Here is a 7,262-nt window from a genome sequence, read left to right as displayed (position 1 = left end):
GGCACTCCCTAACCGTACCTGCAACTCCTGTTGCCTGGAACCGTACCTGAAACTCCTGCTGCCTGGATCATTGCCCGCCCTGGAAGGTGCCAGAATTACCTGACGAGAATTGTGGCCAGAATGGAAATATACTGACCAAAGTCAATCATCTCCCGATCCTATAAACAGCGATCCTAAGTGAGACCCTTTGAGCTCTCCGGGATCGCAGCAGGCTGTGACCCAGTGTCTCCCCCTGAGCTGGGACGCCTCTCAGAGTAGATGTTGCAAGGATTTCGAAGAGTAGATTTTGCGAGGATTTCCAAGATCGTCCGCTGACAGATGCCGACAAAGAAGAAGGGGACGAAGATCGTCTGCTGACAAATGCTGACGAAGGAGAATAGTGAGTAATTCACTACAATTAGATTTCGCGAAGTTTCAAAGATCATTTGGTACCAATAATTTACTACAATTGGCAAAGAGAGAAAAATCTTCATCATAGGTTAACCTCTATATTTGTGTGCGTGTGTTTGTGTGTGTGTGATTTGATTTAGGAAACTTTGTAGTGTTGATTATAGCAAATTTTATTAAATCACGCTGGTAACTGGCTGATGATTAAGTATTGTTAAAATCATGTAACATAATGTTGTGATTTACCATAATAATGTTAATAAATCTTAAATTGCTGCTACCTCAAAGTCGTGTAGGATCCATAATCACTCATTCCCCAACAAATTGGCATAGTAATTCAATGGGAGATTTTCCTTACCCTTTGTATCCCTTCCATTAGGCATAAACTGTTGACCAAGTCTGGGACTAAGTCTGGCTCCAGCTGCGCCTAGCCTCCTCTCTGAGAAGGAGTTTAGAAAGCAAGGGAGTCCACTCTGAACCTCGTGGCTCAACGGGAGGGTCTCCCTTACCTTTTTATGTCTGGTCTCTGTGTGAATCATTCTAACTTGATTCTAACTCGATCTTCCTTTGTATGTTTCTTCCATGTAGTAAGCAATAGAGTGAACCTTGCCATCAAACTTCGTTAAGTCGCGCTTTTACAAATTCACATTAAAATCACCTTTTGCTAATACCTTTGATGGTGATTCTTTAAGTGACCTGAATGTCTCATCCGTGACAAATTGGCGTAGTCGGCGGGATGCTCAATCAGGATTCGCGACATGGGGTGTAAGTTTTTATTACTTTAGAAAAGAAATACCCCTCCTTTCAGGAAGTCTGTAATAATGAAGTCTGAAACAGTAGACTTGTGGATTCTGTACAACAAGCATCACAGTCCAGAAGAATATGGGATTAATTTGTAAAGGCTTCTAAGAACAGGTCAATTGCATAGGCAGGAAAAAAAATGATGGGTTCCCTCCCTGGTTCTTTGCTTCCTCCTGTCTTTATTGGGTTTGTTTTCATTTTTATTTTTAAAATATTTTAACTTTTTCTTTGTACTATAAAACTCTCTATGCTAGGAATATTAATGGGTGGAAGATAAATATTCAATAATTATCTCCCTGGGTTTTTTTTTTTCATTTTTGGTGTATAGCATTTTTATATGTGCCTCAAGTTCATAATTTTCACGGCTCACTGTATGAAAAATTATCAAAGGTAATAAAAATAAAAGGAAACAGCATTCCTGATTTTCATAAAAATATCCCAAGAAATAAAAAAGTGGAACAAATCTCTAAAATATATACCCAGCCAGGCTCTTTTGCATTTGTTTTTCCACAAGCACCAGCTGTTTTTTGCATACTAGCATACGGGACATATTTGCAGATTCAGTTTATGGGAGCTTTGTTTATGCACTGGGTGAGGATTAACAACTTATTTTAATTAATGTGGCAAAACCAAGTTCAAGGAAGACAGAAAATTTGTAAATCTTGTAAGACCACTAATTCTGGCTGTGTTCTTAGATGCAGAAAAGGTGCCACATGGAATTTTCCATATTAATGTTTTTACTAAGGTTTACACACTGTAATCCTTTCTCCATCACTATTTCACAAGGAACCTCCTGATTTAGCAGATCTTTAATTCCACCCTTGTGCCTCCCAATATTGAGTGTGTCTTTACAATCTTTCCATAAAACAAATACCACTGTTGTCATTTCAAGTGTTCATCAAGCAGGAAACCTGTGAAAGAGCAGGCAACTAAACCAAAGGGCTTGCTTTTCGGAGCAACTTATACCTGCGCAAAGTCAATGGCATCGATACGAAAAGAACGGCATACACATTTTGATGGAAACACGTAAATGAATAACAGGTAACTTGGATTTTGCAAGAATATATCATGTCAAACCGATCCAACTTTCCTCTGTGACAGAATAATGAGCCTTGTGGAAACACGAAGCAGTAAATGTTATTTATCTTGACTTTAGCAAGGCTTTTGGCATGGTCAGACGCGGCGTTCTCGTAGCGAAGCTGGGGAAACAAAGCCTCAGAACTGGCTGAGGAACTGCTCAGAAAACTGTTATTATAGTTTTCTGACAAAACGAAAGGAGCAAGTGGGGTTTTACTGTGGTCAGTCTTGAGCCTGAAGTTTAATAAATCTCTTCTGAGGGTTTAACTTATTGAAGATTCAGGACGAATGTTAGCAAAAAGCTCCTAATGGGAGGACGGTCAAGCACTAGATTAACTGTAGGCTTTTCAATATTGGATTCTCCCATACATTTTCCCAAGCACAAGTTCGACACTGTTCTTTTTGGGGACAAGGCAACAGATTCAATGACAAGATGAGGTCCCTTTGTGGCTGATGCTATGTAACTACATGATTTAATGCCTTACAGCAACGTAATAGGCAAGTTACTCATTTGAGATCAGGAAGCACCACACCAAATTGCAACACAAATTGCTGGTGAAACATTCTTGTGCTCCTTTCCACCCGGCTTCCCCCCTCCCTGAGAGGCCGCTGACTCCATCAGGTCACCCTCAGGTCTGGCTTAGAGATTATGTCCTTTAAGGCATCACCAGAATAACGGCATAATGAATTGAGTGAAGTTGTCCTAAGAGAAGTTTCTGTTAAGTGGGTTGGTTTTGCCTCATTGGCTTTCTTAGTGTTTTCTAGATTCAACAGAAAGCCAAGAAATGGAAGTAGCAGCTGTTGCTCTAAAGTGTATGGCCAAAATTGTTCAGGTTCATCGCCCGGGGGTCACACATCAGCTCCTCTCTCTGGGACGCTTCTGGGGCATCGTTACAGAGACTTCTCTTACCTGCACGATCTGCTAAAAATCTGAAAATGGTATGAACTGCTGGAAAAGGGAGGTGGTCTTGGGATGGGGGAAGAGAAGAATTGTGTGATTTTACAGTTGGGTTCCTGACTGTGGAATACGAAATAGGGCTCGTGACCTATTCCATATCCCATGTGGGGACGACGGGACAGCCGCACCCCGCGGCTGCCGTTAAAGCAGGGAATATCTACGCACAGCGCTTAGAAACCAGCGCACGTATTTCTGAGAAATGCTTTCTCTGCCACATAGAAGCAGTAACCCATACTGAGCTAAGTGACTAATAGTAAGCCTAGCTAATTAGTTTAATGAGCTAATACAAAGTAGCTACATCAGAGAGTCTTGCTTTGATGCTAATTCCCTCATGTAAGGAGTCCTTTCATGTCCCGGGCTACTGTTTAAACCACTGGACCAATTTGCCAGCCCCTGTTAATTTAAATCTGTTATTAATGAATGAGAAAGCATGTGGATCTGGTTGCCGCAGAAGAATATTTGTTTTATTTCACCCTGCCATAGTTTTTCCCTCAAGGTTTGTCTCACTGAGAGGCAACACCAGGGAAGGAAGGAAGTAGTACGAAGTTCTTTCTGGAGCTTGTCACTCTGCTGCTGCAAACAGCAGCAGCTTTTTTTAACCTACATGTTCAGTTTACTCTTCTATATTGTAAAGTATGTATCATTGAGCGTGTCTCTTCTACCCTGCTCCTACCACTAGCATAAATGTATTTTTTCACATGTCCTTTACCTCTTTTTTCTTTCCATGTTCTGCTTGCTGGATATAGACTGTTCTGCTTAAGCTCTTAGTCTTACCTTTTATACCGAGACAAATTTCTGTTACTGTGATCTATAAATCTTTTATGTGGTCACAAGTCTGCATACTAGTTTCTTTGACAACTTAAACGCACGGCTGACATCTCCTTTAAGGATTGTACAACTTTTTGATACAAACTATAGAAAAAGCACCTGTGAGCCCATTGTTAGTCAGATAAGAGCCCTTGAAATATTACTGTTATTCAACATTTTAAAAGAGTTTAATAAGCTATATTTTATGAAACACCACTGTATCTTTTTCAAAGGATTTTAGAGAGACTGTCTCACCACTTTTGTTTCCCAAGCCCCAGATAATGTGAGAAGAAAACGTACCAAATTTCTCTGGAATCATTCCGTAGCAAATTCCGAAACAGTATTTTCTATAAAAGTGGTGTACGGTTTTTATGGTTGCTCTATTTAATTTTTACAAGGTGAGTGTTGATGGCACCCAGAGGAAGGGAACAGATCTAGGGAAGAAGCAGCATAATACAAGATTTAGGGTTTATAATACATGGACTATCCGTTAGATCCTGTTATTAAATTCAGGGTGTTTACTACTGCGTCTAATCCAATACAATTGGGGGCTGCTACCCAAAGGGATACCCCCCCCCCCCCGCTTTCCCTATCCTCAGCTGCTTCCTCACGCTGCTTTCCTGCAGTGGATCGAGCAACTGTGCTGCAGCAGGCGACCTGTATCAACAAGCTGAGCCAGTAGGTAACCAATCCCACCCAGAAAAACACCATCTTTTCAGTTGGCCCACCTCATCCATGCAATTCCCTCTGCACCACACCATTACTGGGTGTGATACAAAGGAAATATCATATCAATATACCTGGTATATTATCCTAATTTGTTGGAAGTATGCAGAGCTCTTAACATCAGCCACACCAGGAGAGAGGTATGTTACCAGAGGAAAGCTGGCTTGGTCCGTCTTCTGCTTTATAAAGCAGGAAAAGCTAAAGTAAAGACTGGCACTTTACTGAAACAATTCAAGTAATCTAAGATCTTTAGCTCAGATTAAGCTTTATTAATCGATTGACTGACTTTCCAGAGTGGTGAAGGAAATGTAGTTACAACGTGGACAGAACATGAACTACTATTCAACTATTAAAGAACACTCTAGAAGGATCTATTTTATTTACGGATGACCAAACAGTCAGCACATCTTGCTGCTGCACGGAAAACCATAGACAAAACTTTAGGTTAAATATGTCAGAAGTCACTGTTAAAATTTTTAAACAAGTAACTTACTGTAATTTTAAAATAAACATACACATTCACCGCTTTTCTCCTCCCTGCCTACAAATAACCAGTAGCAATTCTTTTATTTCAGTCCTGCAGAAATGTTTACCAATAGTTCTGATTAAAGTCATTGCACAAAATTAGTTGCCTGTTTTAATATTTTAACATTGTGACTTACAGCGTAAACTATTCAGGATAGGGACACGGCATATCTAGAGGCTTTGAAATTAACACAACAAGGCCTCAAATCTGATTCAGACTTCTTAGTGCTCCTACAGCCGAGCCAATAAATAATGACTTTACATGATCTCTATCACCTAATCTGTCAGTACAGATGAGCGCTATCGGACTTCCCGCTTGTTTGTTGACTAGGTTTCCTTTCGGATGGGAAACCGACCCCGAAGGAGGGCTGGCATCGATGCACCTGGTTGTACTGTGAACTCCCGTAATAAGACAGCGTTACAAGCCTGCGTAGTTTGTGTCGTGGTGCTCGTACAATCACCAACTCCGACCAAGACACAGGCGAGGTGTCTGGCCTCCATGAGGGTACTGGCCCTGTGCTGCCCACCTGAAGAGACCGACCTTTCCTTTCTTCCCAGACCAGATGTATTCACCCCAAGCAACAAAAAGTTTATTTCTTGACTGCCATAATGTTCGCGTAATTGAAATCCTGATCCTTCGTGGAGCTTTTCAGCTTTTACCAGACACACCTACTCGTCTGCCCAGAGCAGCACAATAAAAAGGTTGCAAAACACGGTACATTTTATTTAGCTGGCTATTCACTATTTGCTTCTCTCTGAAAACGCTGGTATCGCTTTACACGCGGACGGCAGGCATTTCCATGGCGCCCAGCGTTACCTGCCCGCAGGCGGGGATGCTGGACGGGCCGACGAACTCGGCGGCGCCCCAGGCCTCCGGGCAGGTGAGCGGGAGGGCCCCTCCGGAGGGGCCGCGGTGGGGCAGAGCTGCCGCGGGCCGAGGGCGGCGCGGCGGGGCCGCTACCGGCGCCGGGGGAGAGGCCGGGTGCCGTGAGGAGGACGGGGCTGTGCGCTGAGGGAGCGGCGGGCGCGGCGAGGCGGCCCCGGCCGCTGAGAGGCTGCGGGGCAGCGCGGCGCTGCCTCCCCGCGCCCGCCCGCCCGCCCGCCGTCCGGCGCGGCCGCGGGCGCTGTGGCGGGCGCTCCCCGCAGCGGCCCCTCGGCCCGGCGGAGCCTGCACCGCGCGCCCCCCCGGGCGAGGGGCGGGGGCAAGCACTGTCCCGGCCGGCGCTGATCTTACGCTCCCATTGGCCGCTGTCTGCGCTGACGTCACGATCATGATGAGAATTAATGATCGGAGGCGCTGATTTCATTGTGTGACGCCGGGACCGACCCAGCCGAAACCGGCTGAATCCGGAGCCCCGAGCCCCCCGGACCAGCCCCGCACAGCACGGTAAGCCCGGCGCGCTGCGCAGGGGCGGTGGGCGGGCACGAGTGAGTCCCGGGGGGGCAGCCGGGTCCCCGCCCGGGAGGGGCGCGGCGGGCGGGGAGGAGGAGGAGGAGGGTGATGATGGTGATGATGATGATGATGATGATGATGATGATGCCGCTGGGCCCGCGGCCTGACGGTGGGGGAGGGCGGCCGCGCGGGCTCGCGCTCGCAGACCCACCTCGGGCGCGCAGGCGCACTGCGCCTCCCCCGGCGGCCCCGCAGAAGCAGGCGCTGGGCGCCCGCCGCCGCCGGCGGGGAAGTGCGCATGCGCACGGCCGCTCGGCGCGCCGGGGAGCCGCCTGCGCCGCCTCCGCCGCACTGCGCGTGCGCACCGCTCTGCGGCCCTGGTGCCCTGTGGGGCGGCGGGGGCGCATGCGCCGAAGGGTGGCTGCCCTGCCCGCCGGGGCCGCGGGCGGGTTGGCGGCTGGGGTCTCTCTCTGGTGGTTTCTCTTCCCCGAGCTCTGGGCCCCTTCTTACCCCTCGCGTCAGTGCAGGGGCAGCTCCTGGAGGCTGGGCTGGTACAGTGGAAGGCTTTGGGGGGACAGGTGGGGAGGG

Source organism: Gymnogyps californianus, chromosome 9, assembly GCF_018139145.2.
Source record: "Gymnogyps californianus isolate 813 chromosome 9, ASM1813914v2, whole genome shotgun sequence".
Classification (NCBI taxonomy): domain Eukaryota; kingdom Metazoa; phylum Chordata; class Aves; order Accipitriformes; family Cathartidae; genus Gymnogyps; species Gymnogyps californianus.
This window is presented reverse-complemented; position numbering follows the sequence as displayed.